The sequence below is a fragment of the Heptranchias perlo genome, chromosome 20, assembly GCF_035084215.1.
Source record: "Heptranchias perlo isolate sHepPer1 chromosome 20, sHepPer1.hap1, whole genome shotgun sequence".
In the NCBI taxonomy this organism is placed as follows: domain Eukaryota; kingdom Metazoa; phylum Chordata; class Chondrichthyes; order Hexanchiformes; family Hexanchidae; genus Heptranchias; species Heptranchias perlo.
The window spans coordinates 10,684,971-10,712,817 of NC_090344.1; the positions used below are offsets into that span (position 1 = coordinate 10,684,971).

At 45.0% G+C, this 27,847-nt stretch overlaps 5 non-coding genes across 5 annotated transcripts; 4 read left to right on the top strand and 1 right to left on the bottom strand.

The window, feature by feature from the left end:
* The first annotated feature begins 6,864 nt into the window (after window positions 1-6,864).
* Window positions 6,865-6,937, top strand: trnak-cuu (transfer RNA lysine (anticodon CUU)). The gene has a single exon. It is a non-coding gene; the product is annotated as a tRNA-Lys (tRNA).
* A 1,021-nt stretch (window positions 6,938-7,958) lies between these two features.
* trnaf-gaa (transfer RNA phenylalanine (anticodon GAA)) lies at window positions 7,959-8,031 on the top strand. Its single transcript has one exon. It is a non-coding gene; the product is annotated as a tRNA-Phe (tRNA).
* A 3,941-nt stretch (window positions 8,032-11,972) lies between these two features.
* trnaf-gaa (transfer RNA phenylalanine (anticodon GAA)) lies at window positions 11,973-12,045 on the top strand. The gene has a single exon. It is a non-coding gene; the product is annotated as a tRNA-Phe (tRNA).
* Window positions 12,046-16,555: 4,510 nt separating this feature from the next.
* trnaf-gaa (transfer RNA phenylalanine (anticodon GAA)) lies at window positions 16,556-16,628 on the top strand. Its single transcript has one exon. It is a non-coding gene; the product is annotated as a tRNA-Phe (tRNA).
* Window positions 16,629-23,750: 7,122 nt separating this feature from the next.
* Window positions 23,751-23,821, bottom strand: trnag-gcc (transfer RNA glycine (anticodon GCC)). The gene has a single exon. It is a non-coding gene; the product is annotated as a tRNA-Gly (tRNA).
* Between the last annotated feature and the right edge of the window lie 4,026 nt (window positions 23,822-27,847).

Genomic DNA, 27,847 nt, shown 5'->3' on the forward strand with positions numbered 1-27,847 from the left:
GTTTTTGGTTGTTTAGTTTCTTCTTCCTTGATTCGATTCTCGCATTTATTTACAGTAAAATTTCATACCCGCCACTGAAGGATTGGGGATAGAATAGAAAAGCATCAAGGATGGGAAATGTTTATATCGTCTGAATTTTGCTTTTATTTCTCTGTTACCTTCTGCCTTTTTCTCTTGGTTTTGTCTCTCTCGGTGCCGGGTGACTATTTGATTGGATGCATTTGTTCTAAACTGATCCATTTTCCACATCTCGGGGAGATCAGACCCGCTCTGTCTGTCTGTTGCTGCTGATGATCATTAATGGGAACAGGCCGCGAGTTAAACGTTTATCTGCAAACCGGAGAAAGACAAAAAAAAAGAAAGACGTGTTTCTCCAGCCCAGGGGTAAAGTTAGTCAAAAAACTGTCCCCGTGAATTTGTCAGTGTTTTTTTTTGGAAAGCTGGAATTTCAAAAGTTATAAAAACCCGAAATAAATAAAGTAAATTGCAAGAATCGAATCCGTGATCATGACATTACAGTATACTCTATGCAAATGAGCTCACGGGCCCGACGAAGGTCACATTCGGTTGTTTAGTTAATTTTTTACCTGTACGCTGGCTGGTAGCAGTTTCTGTGCATGGGCCCAGAAATCTCTCTGCTCCTCCACAGTTTCTGGATTCTCACCATTTAGAAAATACTCTGATTTATCTTTCTCAGATTTAAGGTGGATAATCTCGCTCTCCCCCACATTGGAATCTATTTGCCGCAGTTTTGCCCACTCACTGAATCTATCAATTCCCACTTTTGCAACTTCCTGCTTCGAGCCACATTACTTATTGCGTCACCAGAAGGCTGCGTGCACAAATTACGGGTAACCGTTGCTTTTAGAGCTGATAGGATTCTGGATCGTTCCGGAATGAATGTTTTATTTGCTTTTTCACAATAAACAGAACCTTGCTCTAAAGTCTGCTTCCCGGGTTCTGAAATTTCAGAACGGCGTCTCATTCTGCATTCGAAATTTGATCTTGACCTGCGGTTGAAACTTATGTAAAGAGGGAAAAGATGTCCCCAAATCACTCCACGAGAATCTCAAACGCTTTGGGACGAAGTTCAGTTCAAACAATCAGGACTTTAAAGGCCCCGCAATGACCTGCACTTTCATTGAATGAGTTTTGTTCGCCATTGCATTCGACCGTGAAATCGCTCTCCGCTTTCATCTCACTGAAGTGAAGAGTGTGACGGCCTTGTATCTGTCAGCGTGTCAGTGACGAGTTTGGGGTAAGCACGGGTCGCCTTTATTTTTGAAATCTCAGCAAGCACCGTGGAAAAGAAAATTAGAATCAAACTGTCCCTGTAAGTGATGAATTGAAGTGAATATCGCTCAAAGCAGATCTGGACAATGCGCAGTGCAGCCGCACAGGAGTTACAAATCCACCCTCTCGCCACTCCGCAATCGCATTAACTGAACTTTACTCTGACCCAGTGTCACCGCGCTGAAATCGAGTATTTCTCGGCCACATTTTTTCATAACATAATAATTACTGGTTTAAGAGTGAAAATTGTCGTCCGTTTCACTGTAAGTGCAAGAGACAACTTTGTAGACACCGTGTAGTGTCACAGACCTGCTCGGTGGCTCTGTACATTTCATCTCATCTCAGTTTCAGCAAACCTGAATATTACTGTAACAGAGAATGGCGAATCATAGCTCAAAAATCAATCCTCTCTTCCACGAGCGGACTGATTCTTTCAACATACAGGTTTTTAATGGCAAGGTAAGTTTAATTTTCAGAAATAATACAGCACAGATTTTCACTCGTGCAAGCTGCACACCCTTTATTTTGGAAAAGTAAACTGATTGGATGAAAGCTGTTACATTGAGTGCGGCAACCTGAAGCTTTAGCTTGGTGAATTATTTCTTGAGCAGTTACAAATTCTGTTTCGGTGGCCTAATTGGTTAGCGCGTTCGGCTGTTAACTGAACGGTTGGTGGTTCGAACCCACCCGGGGGCGTTAGAGTAACCTTTTACCTCAACATTCATTGTCTCGCATTTCTTGGGTTCGAATGTGTGTTTTATCGGCCAGAAAATTAACCGTAAACATTGCCAGCTTGGTGCGTCTGACTTTCCACCATTTATTCTGCGGTTGGATAACAGGCATCTGAAAAATATCCAAAAAAAACGAGGTTGGTTTGAACGAAGTCGGAATACCTCTTGACAGAGAAGGTTCGAAGGTTCCAGGCGAGCTCCTTCAGACTGAATCACACTGACATGGATATTTCTGCAGTGAGCGATATCAGACTGTTTCCACAATGAATGTCACTCCTTTTATTTTGGAACAGTGAAATGTTATTCATATTCCGACAGTTTTCAGTTGATTTGTGCGAGATCGTTAAAGGATCAATCTCCAGTTAAGGCGGCCTTTTTCTCTCTCTCTGTTGGCCGAATCCAAATTGAAATTGGAGCTGGACTAATCAGGCCAGAAATCAGGAATCACTTTTGCAAACAAAATACGGCCGAAAGCTGGAACTCTCTCATCCCAAAGGATATGGATTGTGGCTCAAATCAAATTTTCAAATGTGATATTGATCGATCTTTTTCCGGTTCGGTTACCAAGGGATATGTGTCCAAGGCGGGGAAACAGAGATGAATTACTGATCACCTCATTATCTAATTGAATCGGACAGCACGCTCGAAGGGCTGAATGGTCTTCTCCTGTCCCGATATTCCTCTCCTGCTCAACGCGGGTGTGGACGACTGGTAAAAGGCATCAGACTGACTCGAGAATGAAAAGCGGGTGTTCAGATTCAGCCACCTTGGGATTGTCGGACAAACTGAACCCCCACAGCAACGTCACCACCTGCCCCTCTGCAATAATAAGATGAGAAGGAGCCCTGCCGCTGGCCCGGCTAGCTCAGTCGTTAAAGCACAAAATTCCTAATTTCAGGGTCGTGGGTTTAAACCACAGATTGGACGTTGTGTGTTCTATTTTTCACAGTGGGTGATGAAAGGTTCAAAGTGCAACCTTTTATCTCCAGTTCAAGAAATCCAGTTGTATAAACAGACACAACACTGAGCTGTGTGAAAGGAAACCGTGAGCGTTGCCAAATATCCAGTCCTTCCCGATACTATCTTCTCATTCCCTCCACATGGGATACGGCACACACCGTTTCAATAGGTTTCATTTTTGCTGTTTTTAAAAATGTTGATGGTTAGGAAGTGTCAGATTTAGAAGATGCCAACTCTGGATCCATTCGCCTCTATGAAACCTCCTGAGCCCACCTTACCCTCTTTGATTCTCCCTGAGCTCCTTATCTTCTCTGATACCCTCAGAGAGTCCATTATCCTCTTTGAACCTTGTCAGCGCCCTTTACAGTCTCTGATACCCGATGAGTGTCCCTCGCCCCCTGATACGCCCTGAGCGTCCTTGCACTCCCTGATACCCTCTGGCAGTCCTTCCTCTCTTCGAGATCTCAATATATTCGCTGATACGCTCTGACTGTCCCTTCCCCTCTCAGAGATGCCCTTGCCCCAATGGATCGCCACCAATAAGCCATTAGACCCCCTGATGCCTTGTCAGTTACCATTACCGTCCCTGCTATCAAAGTGCGGTGTAACTTCACAGGTGAAACTCCCGGTCTGTGTAAAGGCTTCCGCCTCTCCCACTCTGAGAGCTCTATTGGCAGTCGGCCCTGATCGACCTCCTATAAACTGGGTGTGGATCTCTTAGTGCGCTATCGGTTTATAAACGTTGGGAGTTTATGTATGACAGCGATGCTGACATATAAACTGTGGGTGCGTATATTTGAGTGCGATATTTATATATGCACTGTGGGTGTGTACATATGAGTGCGATGTTTGAAAATGAATTGTGGAATGAACAGGAGGGGCAATTCCTCCTGGGGTTATATTTTCTTCCACGACAATAACACAAAGTAAATGTTGGCTGTGGAACCGAAATCGCTCAGTTGGAAGAGCGTTCGACTGAAAATCTAAAGGTTTTCGGTTCAACCCAGAGTTCTGGTTGTTTCGTTTCTTCTTCCTTGATTCGATTCTCGCATTTATTTACAGTAAAATTTGACACCCGCCCCTGAAGAATTGGGGATGGAATAGAAACGCATCAAGGATGCGAAATATTTATATCGTCTGTATTCGGCTTTTATTTCTCTGTTACCTTCTGCCTTATCCTCTTGTTTTTTTCTGTCTCGGTGCCGGGTGACTATTTGATTTGATGCATTTGTTCGAAATTGATGCCTTTTCCACATCTCGGGGCGGTCGGACCCGCTCTGTCTGTCTGTTGCTGCTGAGGATCATGAATGGGAACAGGCCGCGAGTTAAACGTTTATCTGCAAACCGGACAACGGCAAAAAAAAAAAGAACGACATGTTTCTCCATCCCAGGGGTAAAGTTACAATGGATGTTATTCAAAAAACTGTCCCCGTGAATTTGTCTGTGGTTTTTTTTGTGAAGCTTGGATTTCAAAAGTTATAAAAACCCGAAATAAATTACAAGAATCGAATCCGTGATCATGACGTTACGGTATCCTCTCCGCAAATGAGCTAACCAGGCCTACTAATGGCACAGTCGGCTGTTTCTTTAATTTTTTACTTGTACGCTGGCTGGTAGCGGTTTCTGAACATGGCCCCCGAAATCTCTCTGCTTCTCCACAGTTTTTGGATTCTTCCCATTTAGAAAATACTCTGATTTATCTTTCTTAGATTTAAAGTGGATGACCTCGCTCTCCCTCACATTGAACTCAATTTGCCGCAGTTTTGCCCACTCACTTGATCTATCAATACCCACTTTTACAACTTCCTGCTTCGAGCTACTTTACTTATTGCGCCACCAGAAGGCTGCGTGTCCAAATCACGGGTAACCGTTGCTTTTAGAGCTGATAGGATTCTGGATCGTTCCGGAATGAATGTTTTATTTGCTTTTTCACAATAAACAGAACCTTGCTGTAAAGTCTGCTTCCCGGGTTCTCAAATTTCAGGAAGGCGTCTCATTCTGCCCTCGAATTTTGATCTTGACCTGCGGTTGAAACTTTTGTAAAGAGGGAAAAGAAGTCCCGAAATCACTCCACGTGAATCTCAAACGCTTTGGGAAGAAGTTCAGTTCAAACAATCGGGACTTTAAAGGCCCCTCAATGACCTGCACTTTCATTGAATGAGTTTTGTTCGCCATTGCATTCGATCGTGAAATCGCTCTCCGCTTTCATCTCACTGAAGTGAAGAGTGTGACGGCCTTGTATCTATCAGCGTGCAAGTGACGAGTTTGGGGTAAGCACGTGTCGCCTTTATTTTTGAAATCTCAGCAAGCACCGTGGAAAAGAAAATTAAAATCAAACTGTCCCTGTTAGTGATGAATTGAAGTGAATATCGCTCCAAGCAGATCTGGACAATGTGCAGTGCAGCCGCACAGGAGTTCCAAATCCAACCTCTCGCCACTCGGCAATCGCATTAACTGAACTTTACTCTGGCCCAGTGTCACCGCGCTGAAATCGATTCTTTCCCGGCCACATTTTTTTAAACATAATAATTACTGGTTTAAGAGTTAAAATTGTCGTCCGCTTCACTGTAAGTGCAAGAGACAACTTTGTAGACACTGTGTAGTGTGACAGACCTGCTCGTTGGACCTGCTCATGTCATCTCATCTCATTTTCACTAAACCTGAATATGACTGGAACAGGGAATGGCGAACCACAGCTCAAAAGTCAATCCTCTCCACAACGAGTGGACTGAGTCTTTCAACATACAAGTGTTTAATGGCAAAGTGAGTTTAATTTTCAGAAATAATACAGCACAGATTTTCACTCGTGCAAGCTGCACACCCTTTATTTTGGAAAAGAGAACTGATTGGAAGACAGCTGTCACATTGATCGCGGCAACCTGAACCTTCAGCTCGGTGAATTAGTCATTGAGCAGTTACGAGCTCTGTCTCTGTGGCGCAATTGGTTCGCGCGTTTGGTTGTGAACTAAAAGGTTGGTTGTTCGAATCTATCCGGGGACGCTAAAGCAGCCTTTTACCTTAACATTCATTGTCTCGCATTTCTTGGGTTCGAATGTGTGTCTTGTCTGCCAGAAAATGTACCGAAAACATTGCCAGCTGAGTGCGTCTGATTTTCCACCATTTATTCTGCGGTTGGATAACAGGCATATGAAAAATATCCAAAAAAACGAGGTTGGATTGAAAGAAGTCGGAATACTTCTTGACAGAGAAGGTTCGAAGGTTGCAAGCGAGCTCCTTCACACTGACATGGATATTTCTGCAGTGAGCGACATCAGACTGTTTCCACAATGAATGTCACTCCCTTTATTTTGGAAAAGTGAAATGGTATTCACATTCCGACTGGTTTCAGTTGATTTGTGAGAGATCGTTAAAGGATCAATCTCCGGTTAAGACGGCCTTTTTCTCTCTCTCTGTTGGCCGAATCTAAAATGAAATTGGAGCTGGACTAATCATGCAAGAAATCAGGAATCAATTTAGCAAACAAAATACGGCCGAAAGCTGGAACTCTCTCATCCCAAAGGATGTGGATTGTGGTTCAATTCATAATTTGAAGTCTGATATTGATAGATCGTTTTTCGATTCGGGTACCAAGGGATATGAGGCCAAGACGGAGAAACAGAGATGAATTGCAGATCAACTCATGATCTAATTGAATGGGGCAGTAGGTTCGAGGGGCTGAATGGCCTTCTCTTGTCCCGATGTTCCTATACTGCTCAGCGTGGGGCTGGACGAATGGTAAAAGACATCAGACTAACTCCAGAATGAAAAAAACGGGTATTCAGAAGTAGATACCCTGAGATTGTGGAACGAACTGAACTCCTGCAGCAAAGCCAACAGCTGTCTCTCTGCAATAATAAGATGGGAAGAATTTCAGCAGTCGGCCCGGCTAGCTCAGTCGGTAGAGCATGAGACTCTTAATCTCAGGGTCGTGGGTTCGAGCCCCACGTTGGGCGATTTGTGTTCTACTTTTCACACTCGGTGATAACATTTTTAAAGTGCAACCTCTCGTCTCCAGATTCGAAACAGGCACAACCCTGAGCTGTGTGAAAGGAAACCGTGAGTGTTGCCAAATATCCACTCCCTCCCGATTCTACCTTCTCGTTCCCTCCACATGGGACACGGACAGGATATCGGTTCAATTGGATTCACTTTTTGTTGTTATTAAAAATGTTGAAGGTCAGAAAATGTAATATTTAGGAGATGCCAACGCTGGAACAATTCGCCTCTCTGATACCTCCTGATCCCCCCCCTTACCCCATTTGATTCTCTCTGTGCTCCTTATCATCGCTGATACGCTCTGTCTCTTACCTTCTCCGATACCCTCAGAGAGTCCATGATTCACTTTGAACCTTGTCAGCGCCATTCACCTGCTCTGATACCTATTGATTGCCCCTTACACAGATGCGCCCTGAGCCGCCTTACACTCTCCCATACTGGGCAGTCCTTCCCCTCTCTCAGATCTTAAAAACACTCTCTGATGCCATCTGACTGCACGCTCTCCTCTTTGAGCCCCCTTACATTCTCTGATGCCCTCTGATAGTACCTTCCCCTCTCTGAGATGCCCTTGCCACAATGGATCGCCACTAAGAAGCGATTAGACGCCCTGAGGCCTTCTCAGAAGCAATTACCGTCCCTGCTATCAAAGTGCGGTGTAACTTCACAGGTGGATCTACCGGTCTGTGTTAAGGATGAGATCAAGAGTTTGATCGGTCGCTGATGCTTCCGCCTCTGAGAGCTCTATCGGCGGTCGGTACCGATCTTCCTCCCACAAACTGGGTGTGGATGTATGAGTGCGCTGTTGATTTATAAACTTTGGTAGTTTACGTATGACAACGATGTTTATATATGAACTGTGGGTGTATCTCTACGAGTACGATGTTTATATATGAATTGTGGAATGAACAGGAGGGGCAATTCCTCCTGGGGTTATATTTTCTTCCACGACAATAACACAAAGTACTCGTTGGGTACAGAGCCGAAATAGGTCAGTTGGGAGAGCGTTAGACTGAAGATCTGAAGGTCCTTGGTTCAATCCCGAGTTTCGGCAGTTTTTGTTTGTGTCCTTGCTTCGATTCTCGGATTTATTTGCAGTGAAATTTAATTCCCGCCACTGAAGGATTGGGGATTGAATAGAGAGACATCAAGGATGGGAATTATTTATATCGTTTGTATTTGGCTGTTATTTCACTGTTACCTTCTGCCTTTTTCTCTTGGTTTTGTCTCTCTCGGTGCCAGGTGACTATTTGATTTGTCCGAAACTGTTCCATTTTCCACATCTCGGGGCGGTCAGACCCGCTCTGTCTGTCTGTTGCAGCTGATGATCATTAATGGGAACAGGCCGCGAGTTAAACGTTTATCTGCAAATTGGAGAAAGACAAATCAAAAGAAAGACGTGTTTATCCTGCCCAGGGGCAAAGTTACAACGGATGTAATTCAAAAACGGTCCCCGTGATTTTTTTTCTGTTGATTTTCTTTTTAAAGCTTCGATTTCAAAAGTTACAAAAACGCGAAATAAATAAAGTAAATTACAAGAATCGAGTCCGTGATCATTATGTTACAGTATACTCTTTGCAAACGAGTTAACCGGCCGTACCAACGGCACATTAGGCTGTTTAATAAATTTTTGTACCTGCAGCGATTTCTGTACTTGGACCCCTAAATCTCTCTGCTCCTCCACAGCACCGAGTTTCTCACCATTTAGAAAATACTCTGATTTATCTTTCTTAGATTTAAAGTGTATGACCTCGGTCTCCCCCACATTGAACACTATTTGCCACAGTTTTGTCCACACACTTAATCTATCAATTCCCACTTTTCAATTTCCTGCTACCATCTGCGTTTCTTCCTGCGTCACCAGAAGGCTGCGTGTTCAAAACACGGGTGAACCGTTGCCTTTAGAGCTGATAGGATTCTGTATCGTTCGGAATGAATGTTTCATCTGCTTTTTCTCAATAAAAATAACATTGCTCTAAATTCTGGTTCTCTGGTTCTCAAATTTCAGCAAATCGTTTCATTTTGCCCTCGACTTTTGATCTTGTGCTGCGGATGAAACTTTTGCAAAGAGGGAGAAGAAGTCCCCAAATCGCCCCACGTGTATCTCAAACGCTTTGGGAAGAAGTTCTGCGTAAACAATCAGGAATTTAAAGGCACCTCAATGACCTGCACTTTCATTGAATGATTTTTTTTCGCCATTGGAATCGACGAGAAATCGCTGTCGGCTTTCATCTCACTGAAGTGGAGAGTGTGGCCGCCTTGTATCGGTCAACGTGTTAGTGACGAGTTTGGGTTAAGAACGGGTCGCGTTTATTTCTGAAATCTCACCAAGCACCGGGAAAAAGAAACTTAGAATCAAACTGTCCCTGTCAGTGATGAATTGAAGTGAATATCGCTCCAAACAGATCTGGACAATGCGCAGCGCAGCCGCACAGGAGTTACAAATCCACCCTCTCGCCACTCGGCAATCGCATTAACTGAACTTTTCTCCGGCCCGTGTCACCGCGCTGAAATCGAGTCTTTCTCGGCCACATTTTTTCTTAACATAATAATTACTGGTTTAAGAGTGAAAATTGTCGTCCACTTCACTGTAAGTGCAAGAGACAACTTTGTAGACACCGTGTAGTGTCACAGACCTGCTGGTTTGTCCTGCTCATTTCATCTCATCTCATTTTCCGCAAACCTGAATATTACTGGAACAGAGAATGGCGAATCACAGCTCAAAAATCAATCCTCTCTTCCACGAGCGGACTGAGTCTTTCAACATACAGGTGTTTAATGGCAAGGTGAGTTTAATTTTCAGAAATAATACAGCACAGATTTTGACTCGTGCAAGCTGCACACATTTTATTTTGGAAAAGTAAACTGATTGGAAGAAAGCTGTTACATTGAGTGCGGCAACCTGAAGCTTCAGCTCGATGAATTAGTCCTTGAACATTTGCAAGTTCTGTTTCTGTGGCGCAATTGGTTAGCGCGTTTCGCTGCGAACTGAAAAGTTGGTCGTTAGAGGACACGAAGGCAACCTTTTACCTTAACATTCATCGTATCGCAAATTCTTGGGTTCGAATGTGTGTCTTGTCTGCCAGAAAATGTACCGCAAGCATTGCCAGCTGAGTGCGTCTGATTTTCCACCATTTATTCTGCGGTTGGATAACAGGCATCAGAGAAATATCCAAAAAAAACGAGATTGGCTTGAACGAAGTCGGAATACTTCTTGACAGAGAAGGTTCGAAGGTTGCAGGCGAGCTCCTTCAGATTGAATCACACTGACATGGATATTTCTGCAGTGAGCTACATCAGACTGTTTCCACAATGAATGTCACTCCCTTTATTTTGGAAAAGTGAAATGGTATTCACATTCCGACCGGTTTCAGTTGATTTGTGAGAGATCGCTAAAGGATCAATCTCCGGTTAAGACGGCCTTTTTCTCTCTCTTTGTTGGCCGAATCCAAAATGAAATTGGAGCTGGACTAATCAGGCAAGAAATCAGGAATCACTTTTGCAAACAAAATACGGCCGAAAGCTGGAACTCTCTCATCCCAAAGGATGATGATTGTGGCTCAATTCATAATTTGAAATCTGATATTGAGACATCGTTTTTCGATTCGGGTACCAAGGAATATGAGTCCAAGGCGGAGAAACAGAGATGAATTGCAGATCAACTCATGATCTAATTGAATGGGGCAGCAGGTTCGAGGGGCCGAATGGCCTTCTCTTGTCCCGATGTTCCGATACTGCTCAGCGCGGGGCTGGACGAATGGTAGAAGACATCAGACGAGCTCCAGAATGAAAAAACGGGTGTTCAGAAGCAGATACCCTGAGATTGTGGAACGAACTGAACTCCTGCAGCAAAGCCAACAGCTGTCTCTCTGCAATAATAGGATGGGAAGAATTTCGGCAGTCGGCACGGCAAGCGCAGTCGGGAGAGCATGAGACTCTTAATCTCAGGGTCGTTGGTTCGAGCCCCACGTTGGGCGATATGTGTTCTACTTTTCACACTGTGTGATAAAAGTTTCAAAGTGCAACCTCTTGTCTCCAGATTCGAACCAGACACAACCCTGAGCTGCGTGAAAGGAAACCGTGAGCGTTGCCAAATATCCACTCCCTCCCGATTCGACCTCCTCGTTCCCTCCACATGGGACACGGACATGTTATCGGTTCAATCGGATTCATTTTTTGCTGTTATTAAAAATGTTGAAGGTCTGAAAATGTAATATTTAGGAGATGCCAACTCTGGAACAATTCGCCTCTCTGAGACCTCCTGATCTCCCCTTACCCTATTTGATTCTCCCTGCGCTCCTTATCATCGCTGATACGCTCTGTCTCTTACCTTCTCCGATAACCTCAGAGAGTCCATGATCCACTTTGAACCTTGTCAGCGCCATTCACCTGCTCTGATATCTATTGATTGCCCCTCACACAGATGCGCCCTGAGCCGCCTTACACTCTCCCATAATCGGCAGTCCTTCCCCTCTCTCAGATCTTAAAACACTCTCTGATGCCATCTGACTGCCCGCTCTCCTCTTTGAGCCCCCTTACACTCTCTGATGCCCTCTGATAGTACCTTCCCCTCTCTGAGATGCCCTTGCCACAATGGATCGCCACTAAGAAGCGATTAGACGCCCTGAGGCCTTCTCAGAAGCAATTACCGTCCTTGCTATCAAAGTGCGGTGTAACTTCACAGGTGGATCTACCGGTCTGTGTTAAGGATGAGATCAAGAGTTTGATCGGTCGCTGCTGCTTCCGCCTCTGAGAGCTCGATCGGCGGTCGGTACCGATCTTCCTCCCACAAACTGGGTGTGGATGTATGAGTGCGCTGTTGATTTATAAACTTTGGTAGTTTACGTATGACAACGATGTTTATATATGAACTGTGGGTGTATCTCTACGAGTACGATGTTTATATATGAATTGTGGAATGAACAGGAGGGGCAATTCCTCCTGGGGTTATATTTTCTTCCACGACAATAACACAAAGTAATCGTTGGGTACAGAGCCGAAATAGCTCAGTTGGGAGAGCGTTAGACTGAAGATCTGAAGGTCCTTGGTTCAATCCCGAGTTTCGGCAGTTTTTGTTTGTTTACTTTCTTCTTCCTTGCTTCGATTCTCGGATTTATTTGCAGTGAAATTTAATTCCCGCCACTGAAGGATTGGGGATTGAATAGAGAGACATCAAGGATGGGAATTATTTATATCGTTTGTATTTGGCTGTTATTTCACTGTTACCTTCTGCCTTTTTCTCTTGGTTTTGTCTCTCTCGGTGCCAGGTGACTATTTGATTTGTCCGAAACTGTTCCATTTTCCACATCTCGGGGCGGTCAGACCCGCTCTGTCTGTCTGTTGCTGCTGATGATCATTAATGGGAACAGGCCGCGAGTTAAACGTTGATCTGCAAATTGGAGAAAGACAAATCAAAAGAAAGACGTGTTTATCCTGCCCAGGGGCAAAGTTACAACGGATGTAATTCAAAAACGGTCCCCGTGAATTTTTTTCTGTTGATTTTCTTTTTAAAGCTTCGATTTCAAAAGTTACAAAAACGCGAAATAAATAAAGTAAATTACAAGAATCGAGTCCGTGATCATTATGTTACAGTATACTCTTTGCAAACGAGTTAACCGGCCGTACCAACGGCACATTAGGCTGTTTAATTAATTTTTGTACCTGCAGCGATTTCTGTACTTTGACCCCTAAATCTCTCTGCTCCTCCACAGCACCGAGTTTCTCACCATTTAGAAAATACTCTGATTTATCTTTCTTAGATTTAAAGTGTATGACCTCGGTCTCCCCCACATTGAACACTATTTGCCACAGTTTTGTCCACACACTTAATCTATCAATTCCCACTTTTCAATTTCCTGCTACCATCTGCATTACTTCCTGTGTCACCAGAAGGCTGCGTGTTCAAAACACGGGTTAACCGTTGCCTTTAGAGCTGAGAGGATTCTGCATCGTTCCGGAATGAATGTTTCATCTGCTTTTTCTCAATAAACAGAACCTTGCTCTAAATTCTGGTTCTCTGGATCTCAAATTTCAGCAAATCGTTTCATTTTGCCCTCGATTTTTGATCTTGTGCTGCGGATGAAACTTTTGCAAAGAGGGAGAAGAAGTCCCCAAATCGCCCCACGTGTATCTCAAACGCTTTGGGAAGAAGTTCTGTGTAAACAATCAGGAATTTAAAGGCACCTCAATGACCTGCACTTTCATTGAATGACTTTTTTTCGCTGTTGGAATCGACGAGAAATCGCTGTCGGCTTTCATCTCACTGAAGTGCAGAGTGTGGCCGCCTTGTATCGGTCAATGTGTTAGTGACGAGTTTGGGTTAAGCACGGGTCGCGTTTATTTCTGAAATCTCACCAAGCACCGGGAAAAAGAAACTTAGAATCAAACTGTCCCTGTAAGTGATGAATTGAAGGGAATATCGCTCCAAACAGATCTGGACAATGTGCAGCGCAGCCGCACAGGAGTTACAAATCCACCCTCTCGCCACTCGGCGATCGCATGAACTGAACTTTACTCTGGCCCGTGTCACCGCGCTGAAATCGAGTCTTTCACGGCCACATTTTTTCTTAACATAATAATTCATGGTTTAAGAGTGAAAATTGTCGTCCACTTCACTGTAAGTGCAAGAGACAACTTTGTAGACACCGTGTAGTGTCACAGACCTGCTGGTTTGTCCTGCTCATTTCATCTCATCTCATTTTCCGCAAACCTGAATATTACTGGAACAGAGAATGGCGAATCACAGCTCAAAAATCAATCCTCTCTTCCACGAGCGGACTGAGTCTTTCAACATACAGGTGTTTAATGGCAAGGTGAGTTTAATTTTTAGAAATAATACAGCACAGATGTTGACTCGTGCAAGCTGCACACATTTTATTTTGGAAAAGTGAACTGATTGGAAGAAAGCTGTTACATTGAGTGCGGCAACCTGAAGCGTCAGCTCGATGAATTAGTCCTTGAACATTTGCAAGTTCTGTTTCTGTGGCGCAATTGGTTAGCGCGTTTCGCTGCGAACTGAAAAGTTGGTCGTGAGAGGACACGAAGGCAACCTTTTACCTTAACATTCATTGTCTCGCAAATTCTTGGGTTCGAATGTGTGTCTTGTCTGCCAGAAAATGTACCGCAAGCATTGCGAGCTGAGTGCGTCTGATTTTCCACCATTTATTCTGCGGTTGGATAACAGGCATATGAAAAATATCCAAAAAAACGAGGTTGGCTTGAACGAAGTCGGAATACTTCTTGACAGAGAAGGTTCGAAGGTTGCAAGCGAGCTCCTTCACACTGACATGGATATTTCTGCAGTGAGCGACATCAGACTGTTTCCACAATGAATGTCACTCCCTTTATTTTGGAAAAGTGAAACGGTATTCACATTCCGACTGGTTTCAGTTGATTTGTGAGAGATCGCTAAAGGATCAATCTCCGGTGAAGACGGCCTTTTTCTCTCTCTCTGTTGGCCGAATCCAAAATGAAATTGGAGCTGGACGAATCATGCAAGAAATCAGGAATCACTTTAGCAAACAAAATACGGCCGAAAGCTGGAAGTCTCTCATCCCAAAGGATGTGGATTGAGGCTCAATTCAAATTTTCAAATCTGATATTGATAGATCTTTTTCCGGTTCGGTTACCAAGGGATATGAGTCCAAGGCGGGGAAACATTGATGAATTATTGGTCACTTCATGATCTAATTGAATGAGACAGCAGGTTCGAGGGGCTGAATGGTCTTCTCCTGTAATGAATTTCCTCTCCTGCTCAACGCGGGGCTGGGCGACTGGTAAAAGGCATCAGACTGACTCTAGAATGAAAAGCGGGTGTTCAGATTCAGCCACCTTGGGATTGTCGGACAAACTGAACCCCTACAGCAACGTCACCACCTGCCTCTCTGCAATAATAGGATGAGAAGGAGCCCTGCCGCTGGCCCGGCTAGCTCAGTCGGTAAAGCACGAAATTCCTAATCTCAGGGTCTGTGGGTTTAAACCACAGATTGGACGTTTTGTGTTCTATTTTTCACAATGGGTGATGAAAGGTTCAAAGTGCAATCTCTTGTCTCCAGTTCATGAAATCCAGTTATTTTAAAAAAAACACTGGGCTGTTTGAAAGGAAACCGTGAGCGTTGCCAAATACCCAGTCCCGCCCGATACTATCTTCTCATTCCCTCCACATGAGACACGGCAGATACCGTTTCAATCGGCTTCATTTTTGCTGTTATTAAAAATGTTGATGCTGAGAAAGTGTAATATTTAGAAGATGCCAACTCTGGATCCATTCGCCTCTCTCATACCTCCTGAGCCCACCTTACCCTCTTTGATTCTCCCTGAGCTCCTTATCTTCTCTGATTCCCTCAGAGATTCCATTGTCCTCTTTCAACCTTGTCAGCGCCCTTTACATTCTCTGATACCCGCTGGGTGCCCTTCACCCACTGATACTCCATCAGAGTCCTTAATCTCTCTGATACCCTCTGGCAGTCCTTCCCCTCTCTGAGACCTCAATATATTCTCTGATACCTTCAGATTTTCCCCTCCCCTCTCCGAGCCCCGTTACACTCTCTGATGCCCTCTGACTGTCGCGTCCCCTCTCTGAGATCCCCTTACACTCTAAGATGCCCTCTGAAAGTTCCTTTTTTCTCTGTGAGATCCCCTTGCCGCCAGTGCATCGCCACTAAGTAGCCATTAGAAGCTCTGAACCCTTCTCAGAACCCATTACCCTCCCTGATACCCAAGTGCGGTGTAATTTCACAGGTGGATCTACCGGTCTGTGTTAAGGATGAGATCCAGAGTTTGTTCGGTCGCTGTTGCTTCCGCCTTTCCAACTCCGAAAGCTCCACCGGCGGTCGGTACCGATCTTCCTCCTATAAACTGGGTGTGGATTTGTGAGTGCGCTGTTGTTTTATAAACTGTGTGAGTTTCTATATGACAGCGATGTTTATATATCAACTCTGGGTTTGTATGTATAATTGTGATGTTTTTATATGAAGTATGGGTTTGATTGGATTAGTGTGATGTTTATGTATTAACTGTGGGTGTGTATATATGCGTGTGATGTTCATGTATGAACTGTGGGTGTGTATATATGAGTGCGATGTTTATATATGAACTGTGGGTGTGTATATATGAGTGCGGTGTTTATATATGAACTGTGGGTGTGTATATATGAGTGCGATGTTTATATATGAACTGTGGGTGTCTGTATATGAGTGTAATGTTTATATATGAACTGTGGGAGTGTATATATGAGTGTGATGTTTATATATGAACTGTGGGTGTGTCTATATGAGTGTGATGTTTGTATATGAACAATAGGAGTGCATATATGAGTGTGATATTTATATATGATCTGCGGGTGTACATATATGAGTGCGGTGTTTATATATGAACTATGGGCGTGTATATATGAGCGTGATGTCTAAGTATGAAATATGGGTGTATCTATATGAGTGTGATGTTTATACATGAACTGTGGGTGTGTATATATGAGTGCGATGTTTTTATATGAATTGCGGAATGAACAGGAGGGGCAATTCCGCCTGGGGTTATGTTTTCTTCCAAGACAATGACATAAAGTAAAATTTTGATATGGCGCTGAAATAGCTCAGTTGGAAGAGCGTTCGACTGAAGATCTGAAGGTCCTTGGTTCAATCCCGAGTTTCGGCAGTTTTTGGTTTCGTTTTTTCTTCCTTGCTTTTCAGTGAAATTTAATACCCGCCACTGACGGATTGGGGATGGAATCGAGAGACATCAAGGATGAAATTTTCGCAGAGAGGGAGAAGTCCCCAAATCGCTCAACCTGAATCTCAAACGCTTTGGGAAGAAGTTTAGTGCAAACAATCAGGAATTTCAAGGCACCTCAGTGACCTGCACTTTCTTTGAATGAGTTTTGTTCGCCTTTGCATTCGACCGTGAAATCGCTCTCGGTTTTCATCTCAATTAACCAGATTGGAGCCGCGTTGTATCTGTCAGCGTGGAAGTGACGAGTTTGGGGTAAGCACCGGTCACCTTTATTTTTGAAATCTCACCAGGCACCAGAGAAAAGGAACTTAGAATCAAACTGTCCCTGTCAGTGATGAATTGAAGGGAATATCGCTACAAGCAGATCTGGACAACTCGTAGTGCAGCCGGACACGAGTTCTAAATCCACCCTCTCGCCACTCGGCAATCGCATTAACTGAAATTTACTCTGACCCAGTGTCACCGCGCTGAAATCAAGTCTTTCTCGGTTACATTTTTTCTTAATGTCACATTTAATGGTTTAACAGTGAAAACCGCCGTCCGCTTCACTGTAAGTGGAAGAGACCACTTTGTAGACACCGTGTAGTGTCACAGACCTGCTCGTTGGACCTGCTCATTTCAACTCCTCTCATTTTCTGCAAATTTGAATATTACGGAAATCGAGAATGGTGAATCACAGCTGGAAAAATCAATCCTCTCTACTACTGGGGGACTGAGTCTTCCAACATACAGGCATTTAGGGGCAAGGGGAGTTTGATTTTCAGAAATAAGACAGCACAAGCTGCATACCCTTTATGATGGAAAAGTAAACTGATAGTAAGACAGCTGTCATATTGATCGCTGCAAGCTGAAGCTTTAGCTCGGTGAATTACCGATTCAGGATCTACAATGTGATCTCTCTGTGGCGCAAATGGATAGTGCTTTCGGCTATTTAACTGAAAAAATGGTGATTCAAACCCACCTGGTGACGACTGGGTAACTTTTACCTTAACATTCATTGCCTCACATTTCCAAGTTTCGAATGTGTCTCTTATCAGCAAGAAAATGTACCGTAAACATTGCCAGCTGAGCGTGGCTGGTATTCCACCATTTGATCTGCGGTCGATAACAGGCATCTGAACAATATCCAAAAAACCGAGATTGGCTTGAAGGAAATCGGTATATTTCTTTACAGACAAGGTTCAAAAGGAGGAATCACTGTTAAAGTAAAATTGTTTTCATATTCCGACAGGTTTCAGTTTATTTTTGAAAGATCATTAAAGGATCCTGCATCGCTGCCTCCGTTAATACCAGCAGCTCGAAGCCGCATTTTTTACGCAGCAACAATCTCATCAGTTTTCCGCTGTTCCCCAGCTCCCCGAGTGAGTGAGGCCGTGACAACAGCAACATTGTCCGGCCCTGCTCTCTCCAATCACCGGCTGCCGACGGAAAGCAGCGAATGCAGTCTCAGACCGAGTTTTGCTGCCTCTCCCTGGGAAAATGAATACCACGGCCCGACCAAACCTCCACATACACAGGAGCACGGGCACAGGAAAATCCGGGGAGATTGCATTCTGGTCACTTGGTCTTCCAGCAGGATTTACCAAGAACCAGAGAGAGTGAAACGGTAATCAGGCCCTCCTGAGAAAATCAGGGTCATTAAACTAAAGCTTTTGGAGTCAGGATGACTGAATGGTTTAAGGCACTGCGTTCAGGTAGTAGTTTCCCTTTGGAGGTGTGGGTTTAAATCGCACTTCTGACGTTCAGTCCTTTACAATTACAAAACTATTTTTGTGCCCTCGGCTGGAGGTGATTTTTCTGCTCAGTTGATTTGTTCCTTCCAGAAAACCAACCCGACATCCGTCCCCGGCAGGTTTGTTTTTATTTGTTGTTAGAATGTGTATTGTTGGGGGTCAGCAGAACACGGCCCGTGGAATCAATCCACTGTGGCATTGAGCAGTATTGGCCAATACCATAGACAATAGCCTCATCTGGCTAAATGGGAATCCAGAAGTAGTTAACTGCAATTGCGATTATTAAATAAAAATATGAGTAATGGGCACAGACTTTGTGCCTGTGATCTCAACACTAAAATTTGCATGACGTATGCATGTGAACTTTAACCCTTTCTTGTGTTGTTGATAAAATTGTAAGATGGAAAGCAGAGTGTGCGAGTGTTTTGATCGTTGTGAGGAATTTACTTCCTCGGGTACTGAATGGTGGGAGATGTGTGTTATGAGGTATAAACATATGAAGTACATCTCACTGTATATTGTGTGTGTGTAAAATGTTTTCTACTTAAATCCCTTCATGTGGCTCAAAGGGTTTCGCCAAAGCCACACCTGCAGCTTGTCAGCAATTTCTATCGGATCACACTGGCATAGAGCATGGCGGAGTTTTATTTATATTCGTTCATGGGATGTGGGCGCCGCTGGCGAGGCCGGCATTTATTGCCCATCCCTAATTGCCCTTGAGAAGGTGGTGGTGAGCCGCCTTCTTGAACCGCTGCAGTCTGTGTGGTGACGGTTCTCCCACTGTGCTGTTCGGAAGGGAGTTCCAGGATTTTGACCCAGCGATGATGAAGGAACGGCGGTATATTTCCAAGTCCGGATGGTGTGTGACTTGGAGGGGAACGTGCAGGTGGTGTTGTTCCCATGTGCCTGCTGCTCTTGTCCTTCTAGGTGGTAGAGGTCGGTGTGCAGTCGCACCCCCAGCTTTGGAAGACAGCGAAACTTTACACTGGCTGCACGAAGCAAGTAACAGCTCTTGGTTGATCCAGATGCATGATTCTCGCTGAGGGGCTTCAGTTGATTAATATCCGAAAGTTCAACGTTCAAATGCCCGATGAGCCTTGATGTCCCACTAATTTGAGTGAAAAGACAGCAATTGGCTTCTGACATCTTTTCAGTATTGCTGTTGGTAGGATTGAATTACATGCAGAGCATGTTTGAGCACCAGAGGACAGAGTGCTGAAGTTCTCAGGGCGCAACACATGTAAAGTAAATAAAATGTCTCAAGATGATGAAGAGATTGATGCTGAATGTGAATTTCCCCCAGGTCAGGCGGTCTCATTGATATTAGATGACGGGATAAAGAACGACATATCGAAGTTTGCCGATGGCCCCAAAATGGGGAGCGTTGTAAGCAGTGTAGATGAACGCATAACATTCCAGAGAAACATTAATATAATAAATGAATGGCCAAAACCGTGGCAAATGGATTTCAATTTTGGCAAGTGTGAGGTCATCCACTTTGGACTTCACAAAGATAGATCAGAATACTTTACAAAAGGTGAAAAATTCGAAACTGTGGAGTTCCAAAGGAACTTAAGTTTCCATGTACATAGATCAATAACATGTCATGGACAGGTACAGGAAATAATCAAAAAGGCTAATGGAATGGTGGCCTATATATTTAGAGGACTAGAATAAAAGGGAATAGACGTTATTCTAGAGCTACACAAAGCTCTGGTTGGACCAAACCTGGAGTACTCTGTTCAGTTCTGGACACCGCACCTTAGGAAGGATATACTGTCCTTGGACGGAGTGCAGTGTAGATTTACCAGAATGATACCTGGACTCTAAGCGTTAAATTGCTAGGAGAGATTACACAAACTATGGTTCTATTCCCTGCAATTTAGTCGATTAAAGGCTGATGTGATCGAAATTATCAAGGTATTAAGAGGAACTGATGGGGTAGTTGCAAAGAAACTATTTCCGCTGGTTGAGGTGTCTAGGACTTGGGGGCATTGCCTAAACATTAGAGTCAGGACTTTCAGGAGTGAAGTTATGACACACTTCGACAAGCAAAGGGAGGTAGAAGTCTCTTCCACAAACGGCAGTTGATGCGAGCTAAATTGTTAATTTCAAACTCGTGATTGAGAGATTTTTGTTAACCAAAGGTATTTAGAGATATGGGACGAAGGCGGGTTCAGGGAGTTCGGTCACAACTCAGCCATGATGTCATTGAGTTGCGAACAGGCTGGAAGGACCAAACACCAAACTCCTGTTCCGAAGTTCCTCCTTGGTGCCGAATGCAAAATGATCGTGCATTGGCTGGGAATCGAACCCGGGTGTCCCGCGTGGTAGTCAAGAATTCTACCCCTGAAGCACCAATGCTGGCTTGTGTAGTGCTTGCATGTTTCTAAATGGAATCCTGTCTGAACGAACATGCCGTTTTGCAGCTGCGATGGCCGAGTGGTCAAAGCTGTTGTCTCAAAACTCCAATGGGGTTTCCCTGCCTCGGTTTGAATTCGGCTCGCAGTGCTTCGGCTTAAAGATCTCTTCAATGCTCAAATACATTAAATTGAATTAATTGACCGCGTTTACCTCTCTCTCAGCATGAGAGACACTTCAAAAGTGGCCGGTGCTTTTAAACGGTCGTCCAGTCTTCTCTTCTAAGATTTCAAGACCCGAGAAGGAATCTTTCCAAATCTCGAACTTAAATTCTGCTAGTTTGCAAAACCTGACATTTATACTCTTTATTTTATTTGCATGCATCTCTCCATCTTTCCCTGTCTCTGTCTCTTGTCTCTCTGTGTGACCCCTGATAGACTTCTCAGACTTCCTTGAACGGCGAAGGCTCATCTCACCTGCTACACCAGCAGAGAAGTGTAAAAAAAGGCACTGAGACGGTTGGAAAAGTAAAGGTGCAACCCAGCTGCTGCAGCTATTGTCTACACACTTCAGTCTCTTCGCTCTCACAGTGAAACAAAGCACCAATTTGATTGAAGTATACTTATGGTAGAGTGTATGTTATCACGATGCCGAGACAGACGGCAATCATAACATAGAATCCTAGAAAGTTAGACGATAGAAGGAAGCCATTCTGCACATCGTGCCAGTGCCGGCCGAAAAAGCTGTACCAAGCCTCATCCCAATTTCCAGCGTTTGGTCCCTAATCCAGTTGGTTACGGGTCTTGACGTGCATATTGAAGTTTTTATTTTTCAATGCGATGAGGGTTTCTGCCTCTCCCACCCTTTCAGGCAGTGATTTCCAGACCCCCACCACCTGCTGGGTGGAAAAAATCTACCGCTCCCCTCTAATCCTTCTACCAATTATCCTAGATCTATGTAACCTGATTATTGACATCCGTGCTAAGGTAAATAGGTTCTTACTATCCACTCTATCTAGGCCCCATCTTAATTATATACACCTCAATTAAATCTCCCAACAGCCTCCTCAGTTCCAAAGCAAACAACCCGAGCCTATCCAATCCAATCTCATAGCTAAAATTCTCATGTTCTGTCAACAGTGTCGTAAATCTCCTCTGTACCATCTCTAGTGCAATCACATCTTTCCTGCAATGTGGTGACCACAACTGTATGCAGTATTCTTGCTGTCGCCTAACTGTAGTTTCATAAATTTCTACCATAACCTCTCTGCTCTTACATTCTATGCCTCGGCTAATAAAGGAAAGTATCTTGTATGCCTTTTTAACCACCTTAACTACCTGTCCTCTTACCTTCAGGGATCTGTGGACATGCACTCCAAGGTCCCTCTTTTCATCAACACCTCTCAGTATCCTCCAAAGCAATGTAGTTTCAAAGCAACCAATTCTGAAACGTCTTACTTGATAATACAAGTCGGACAGATGAAACCAATTTCTTAAAGGGAAACGAATATTGGTGACACTAAATAGTTAGTGTACAACTTGATATTACTGCATACCGGAATAAAAAACGAGATTGGATGGATAGAAAAGTTCTGAAAGGATGGCTGATCTGCTTTGTGAGACAGCGAAACTTTACACTGGCTGCACGAAGCAAGCAACAGCGCTTGGTTGATCCAGATGCATGATTCTCGCTTTGGGGCTTTTGTTGATTAATATCCAAGAAGTTCCGGGTTCAAATCCCCGATGAGCCTTGCTGTCCCACTACTTTGAGTGAAATGACACCAATTGGCTTCTGACATCTTCTCAGTATTGCTGTTGGTAGGATTGAATTACATGCAGAGCATGTTTGAGCTCCAGAGGACAGAGTGATGGAGTTCCCAAGACGCAACACATGTAAAGTAAATAAAATGTCTCAAGATGATGAAGAGATTGATGCTGAATGTGAATTTCCCCCAGTTCAGGCGGTCTCATTGATATTAGATGACGGGTTAGAGAACGACATATCGAAGTTTGCCGATGGCGCCAAAATGGGCAGCGTTGTGAGCAGTGTAGATAAAAGCATAACATTCCAGAGATACATTAATATAATAAATGAATGGCCAAAACCGTGGGGAATGGATTTCAATTTTGGCAAGTGTGAGGTCATCCACTTTGGACCTCACAAAAATAGGTTAGAATACCTTACAAAAGGTGAAAAATTCGAAACTGCGGAGTTCCAAAAGAACTTAGGTGTCCATGTACATAGATCATTAACATGTCATGGGCAGGTACAGGAAATTATCAAAAAGGCTAATGGAATGGTGGCCTACATATTTAGAGGACGAGAATACAAGGGAATAGACATTATTCTAGAGCTACACAAAGCTCTGGTTGGACCACACCTGGAGTACTGTGTTTAGTTCTGGGCACCGCTCCTTTGAAAGGATATACTGTCCTTGGAGGGAGTGCAGTGTAGATTTACTAGAATGATAACTGGACACGAAGCGTTAAATTGCTAGGAGAGATTACACAAACTATGGTTGTATTCCCTGCAATATAGTAGATTAAGGGCTGATGTGATCGAAATTATCAAGATATTAAGAGGAACTGATGAGTTATTTATATAGAAACTATTTCCGCTCGTTGGGCTGTCTCGGACTTGGGGGCATCGCCTAAAAATTGGAGTCAGACTTTCAGAAGTGAATTTGGGACAACTGTCCACAAGCAAAGGGAGGTAGAATTGTGGAAGTCTCTTCAACAAACGGCAGTTGACGCGAGCTCAATTGTTAATTTCAAACCCGTGATTGAGAGATTTTTGCTCACCAAAGGTATTTCGAGATCTGGGGCTCAGGCGGGCACAGAGAGTTTGGTCACAACTCAGCCATGATCTCATTCAGTTGCGGAACAGGATGGAAGGACCAAACACCAGACTCCTCTTCCGAAGTTCCTCCTTGGTGCAGAATGCAAAATGATCGTGCATTGGCCGGGAATCGAACCCAGGTCTCCCGCGTGGCAAGCGAGAATTCTACCCCTGAACCACCAATGCTGGCTTATACAACAGCTGCATGTTTCTCTATGGAATCCTGTCTGAACGAACATGCCGTTTACAGCTCCGATGAACGATTGGTTCAAGCGGTGGTCTCAAAACTGCAATGGGGTTTTCCTGCCGAGGTTTCAATTCTGTTCGCAGTGCTACGGTTTAAAGATCTCTTCAATGCTCAAATACATTAAGTGGAATTAATTGACCACATTTACCTCTCTCCCATCATGAGAGATACTTCAACGTGGCCGGTGCTTTTAATTGGGCGTGCAATCTTATCTTCCAAGATTTCAAGACCGAGAAGCAATATCTCCCAATCTGTAACTTGAATTCTGCTAGATTGAAAAACCTGACATTTATACTCTTTATTTTCCTTGCATGCATCCCTCTATCTTTCCCTGTCTCTGTCTCTTGCCTCTCTGTGTGTCCCCTGATAGACTTCTCAGGCTTCCTGAACGGCGAAGGCTGAACGAAACTGCAACACCAGGAGAGAAGGTAATGAAAAGTACTGAGACGGTAGCAAAAGTAAAGGTGCAACCCAGTTGCAGCAGCCAATGTCAACACACTTATGTCTCTTCGCTCTCACAGTGAAACAAAGCACCAATTTGATTAAAGTATACTTATGGGAGAGTGCATATTATCACGATGCCGAGGCAGACGGCATTCATATCATAGAATCCTCGAAAGTTACACCACAGAAGGAAGCCATTCTGCACATCGTGCCTGTGCCGGCCGAAAAATCGGTACCGAGCCTCAAACCCCTTTCCAGCGTTTGGTCCCTGATCTTGTCGGTTATGGATCTTCACGTGCATATTGAAGTTTTTATTTTTCAATGCGATGAGGGTTTCCGCCTCTCCCACCCTTTCAGGCAGTGATTTTCCGACACCCATCACCCTCTGGGTGGAAAAAAATTCTTTCGCTCCCCTCTAATCCTTCCACTAATTACCTTAGATCCATGTATCCTGATTATTGACCTCTCTGTTAAGGGAAATAGGTCCTTACTATTCACTCTATCTCGGCTCGTCATAATTGTATACACCTCAATTAAATCTCCCAACAGCCTCCTCAGTTCCAAAGCAAACAACCCCAGCCTATCCAATCTAATCTCATAGCTAAAATTCTCCAGTTTGGCAACATTGTCGTAAATCTCCTCTGTACCATCTCTCGTGCAATCACATCTTTCCTGTAATGTGGTGACCACACCTGTACGCAGTATTCTTGCTGTGGCCTAACTATTGTTTTATACATTTCTACCATAACCTCCCTGCTCCTATATTCTATGCCTCGGCTAATAAAGGAGTTTATACTTGATGGCTTCTTAACCACCTTATCGACCTGTTCTGCTACCTTCTGGGATCTGTGGACATTCACTCCACTGTTCTGCTGTTTCTCTACATCTCTCAGTCTCCTCCCAAGCAATGTAGTTTAAGAGCAACTAATTCTGAAACGTCTTACTTCATAATTCAAGTCGTACAGTCGAAACCAATTTGGTAAAGGGAGACTAACATTGGTGACTGGAAGTAGTTAATGCACAACTTGATCTTGCTGGGTACCGGAATATAAAACGAGATTGTATGGACAGAAGAGGTCTGAAAGAATGGCAGATCGGCTGTGGGAGGCAGCACACCTTTAAATTGGCTGCACGTTTTTAGTATTAGCGGTTCGTTGGTTTCGGGATATTATTCTCGCTTATGAAGGTTATGCTAGGCGCTATACGCAAGATCTCAGCTTCAAATCCCGCACGATCCATGCTGTTTCAGTGCTTTTAGTGAAAAGTCACCAATTAGCTTCCGACATCTTTTCGGTTTTGCTGTTGGTCGAATTGAATTCTGTCCAGAGAATGCTTGAGCTCCAGAGGACAGAGTGCGGAAGATTCCAAGGCGCAACACACGTGAAGTAAATAAAATGGGCCCGATTTTACCAGGGGTGCGGGTACTCGGCGGGGCGGCCAGCGGGCGCGGTGAAATTAATTGGATCCACTTACCTGCTCCTCCGGGTTCCCCGATGCTGATCTGCGCGTTGGGCGGGCTGCGCATGCGCAGTAAGATCTGTCAGCTGGAGGCGCTCTATTTAAAGGGGCAGTCCTCCACTGACAGATGCTGCCACAAACAGCAAAAATTACATCATGGAGCAGCCCAGGGGGAAGGCTGCTCCCAGTTTAATGATGCCTCACCCCAGGTATCATTAGATGGGGTGAGGAGGAGGGGGAGGACAGAGATCTTCCCCCCGGCGGGCGGGAGGAAGCGGCCCACCTCTGCCACCAAGAAGGCCTGGCTCGAGGTGGCAGAGGGGGTCACCTTCGCCACAAACATATCGCCCACCTGCATACAGTGCAGGAGGCGCTCCAATGACCTCAGTAGGTCAGCAACAGTGAGAACACGTAGTCTTTCCCCTACACTCCGCCTGCCACAACACTGCCCCCACCCCACATCTCCTTCGGCACTGCCAACACTACTCTGTCACATGACCCCTCATACCCACTCAAACCTCATCCTCAACTTACCTGCACCTACTCACCTCGCGAGTACTCACCCCGCCACTACCACGCAACCCAATCCTCATACAATCTCATGGCTCTATCCCATACTCACCCTCTCGTGCATCTCTCTCACGGCCAGCCTCACTCAACCTGCCACCACCTGTGCTGCAGCCACAGGGCATGCATCACATATGTGCAGTAGGCAGCGTAAGGCAAACGTATCGTGAGCATGAAGGGGATGCACAAGGGTGTTTGAGGGATTGTCATGGTTCTTACTTCTATTGAATTAAAGAACAACTCACATCACACATTATATTGGCACCAATACTGCCATGTCTTCGCGAATCCTGTCCGGTTTGTACAATAATGCCCGCTCCTGGGTATCCCTATGAGGACCCACCACTGATGCCACCCAGTGTGTCACTGCAGAGTGGGTGTAGGTGTATTTGGAGGGTTCTTCTGCGCAGACGACTGAGAGACATCGGGGATGTCCCCGGTTGCAGCCTGGAAGGCTGTGGAGCAGAAGTTCGGGAGGGCAGTGGTGACTTTGACAGCGACAGGTAGGAAGATGGTGCACGGGCCAGCCAGGAGCAGCTCGGCATGAAAGAGGCTGCAGATGTCCACGGCTACATGTCGAGTGACTCTGAGCTTCCGTGTGCACTGCTGCTCAGAGAGGTCCAGGAGGCTGAGCCTCGGTCTGTGGAACGTGTGGCGAGGGTAGTACCCTCTGCGATGCATCTCTCTCTGCGGTAGCCCTCCCTCCTGCTGTACGGGTGGATGTGTCACAGCACTCTGTTGTGGAGCTCCACTTGTCAGAGGTTGACGGCGTGGATGGCGAGGCTGGTGAGGCTGGTGATGCCGTTCGCCCTCCGAGGAGGTCATGACTGCAGCTACGGCGGCCCCCATCCGCAAGATGTACATCTGAGGGGTTCCGCAAGGTAGGTAAATGTCTCCGGACCCCGGGGTAAGTGTGCAGGTTGGTGACTTCGACCATCAGGAGGAGGGTGGTGGAGGCCAAACTTTGTCCCAAGTGACAGAGCGGCCTCCTGCAATGGCTGAGGGTCTCCCCCCACCCCACCTGTCAAATGGACCTTTGCAGCTTCCACAGGCTGACGGCTGCAACACGTCCATTTCAACTGGGACTGTTTCCCCCAGTGTGTGAAACAGTCCCATGTTTATCCAAAATCACACACAGTCCCTTAATCAGGTCAGTTAATGACCTGAACAACCAAAGTAAATACACTCAATTGGCATCCCGTTGGCATTAATTGCCTGCGGGATTCCCACCAGCGGGGGCTGCGCCACGCACCCCCGCACGTCAGCGCGGAACCCGGACGTGGGCGGGATCGAGGCGCGATCCGGTCCCGCTCCGGGATTTCGGGATTTTCGGGGCCCCCCCGCCGAGAACGCACCCAGTAGCGGGTGCTAAAATCGGGCCCAATGTATTTATATTTGCAATAGTGCCTCTGCTAGCTCTTCCCTAACTACTTTTGATATGTATTGATCCACTTTCTCCAGACCTGAGGTTTTATCCTCTCTAAGTTTGATTAGTT